Below are 1,882 nucleotides of genomic sequence, written 5' to 3' on the forward strand. Positions count from 1 at the left end.
TAACTAATTTGTCTAATTAGCCTTGTTTTAACTAGCTTGGCTCTAACTAGCCTGGTTCTAACTAACTTGGCTCTAACTAGCCCGGTTTTAACTAATTTGTCTAATTAGCCTTGTTTTAACTAGCTTGGCTCTAACTAGCCTGGTTCTAACTAACTTGGCTCTAACTAGCCCGGTTTTAACTAATTTGTCTAATTAGCCTTGTTTTAACTAGCTTGGCTCTAACTAGCCTGGTTCTAACTAGTTTGGCTCTAACTAGCCTGGTTCTAACTAATCTGGTTCTAACAAACTTGGCTCTAATTAGCCTGGTTCTAACTAACTTGGCTCTAACTAGCCTGGTTTTAACTAATTTGTCTAATTAGCCTTGTTTTAACTAGCTTGGCTCTAACTAGCCTGGTTCTAACTAGTTTGGCTCTAACTAGCCTGGTTTTAACTAATTTGTCTAATTAGCCTTGTTTTAACTAGCTTGGCTCTAATTAGTCTGGTTCTAGTTAGCTCGTCTAACCGACTAATAACTAGTGTGGTTCTAACAAAATTAATTTTTTATACTGAAATAAATATATTATTATGACATGTTCTGTCATTGTGCGGGCTTGGGTTATTTGGTAAATAAATCTACGTCCAGTTCATGTAACGATAACGAATTAGTTTATGTCTTCAACAAAAAATTCCTATAGTAGCACTTTCAGTTGTTGGCCTATTTTCAAATACAATATTTCAAAAGAAACTCAAATACTTTGATCGCTAAACAAACACGTAACTAACTCACCAAGTAACTGAATAACAGAATAGATACGATAACTCTCACTGTTGGCACTGAATAACTCAATCAATCAATATTCACTAAATAACTGCTGAAATTACTAAATAGTTGGCACTGAACTAAGTCACGCATTACTGAACTCATATTTATAACGTACTCTTGTTTGTATATATTCCTCGAACTTTCTAGATGTAACGTCAACGTAATGACGAGCTCGCTCCAGCAAACATCTAAATTAAAACACATAGGTCGAAATAAAATCATTTCAAATCTGGAAAACAGTTTATTTTATTTTGTTAAAGCAGTACTAGCAGTTTCAATTGTTATTACTGTTAAAGTCTGCGTTCTATGTTGTTGGAAGAGAATCAGTTAGAGTGTGTGTGTTTTCTTTTGTAGCTTTCTTTAGATATAATTTAGGTTGACGATTATTTTATTGAGTAGAAATGGAGGTTCGAGTTTCTCTCAGGAAAGATTCTTGATTGTTGTTTATTGTTGAAGTGGAAGAGATGAATAACTTATATTGCTTGTTGAAGTGGAAGAGATGAATAATTTCTACTTGATTGTTGTTTATTGTTGAAGTGGAGGAGATGAATAACTTATACTTGATTATTGTTTATTGTTGAAGTGGAAGTGATGAATAACTTATACTTGATTATTGTTTATTGTTGAAGTGGAAGTGATGAATAACTTATACTTGATTGTTGAAGTGGAAGAGATGAATAACTTAAACTTGATTGTTATTTATTGTTGAAGTGGAGGAGATGAATAACTTCTACTTGATTGTTGTTTATTGTTGAAGTGGAAGAGAAGGATAACGTCTACTTGATTGTTGTTTATTGTTGAAGTGGAAGAGATGAATAACTTATACTTGATTGTTGTTTATTGTTGAAGTGGAAGAGATGGATAACTTATACTTTATTGTTGAAGTGGAAGAGATGAATAACTTATACTTGATTGTTGTTTATTGTTGAAGTGGAAGAGATGGATAACTTATACTTGATTGTTGTTTATTGTTGAAGTGGAAGAGATGAATAACTTATACTTGATTGTTGTTTATTGTTGAAGTGGAAGAGATGAATAACTTATACTTGATTGTTGTTTATTGTTGAAGTGGAAGAGTTG

Source organism: Limulus polyphemus, unplaced genomic scaffold (genome assembly GCF_000517525.1).
Source record: "Limulus polyphemus unplaced genomic scaffold, Limulus_polyphemus-2.1.2 Scaffold12977, whole genome shotgun sequence".
Classification (NCBI taxonomy): domain Eukaryota; kingdom Metazoa; phylum Arthropoda; class Merostomata; order Xiphosura; family Limulidae; genus Limulus; species Limulus polyphemus.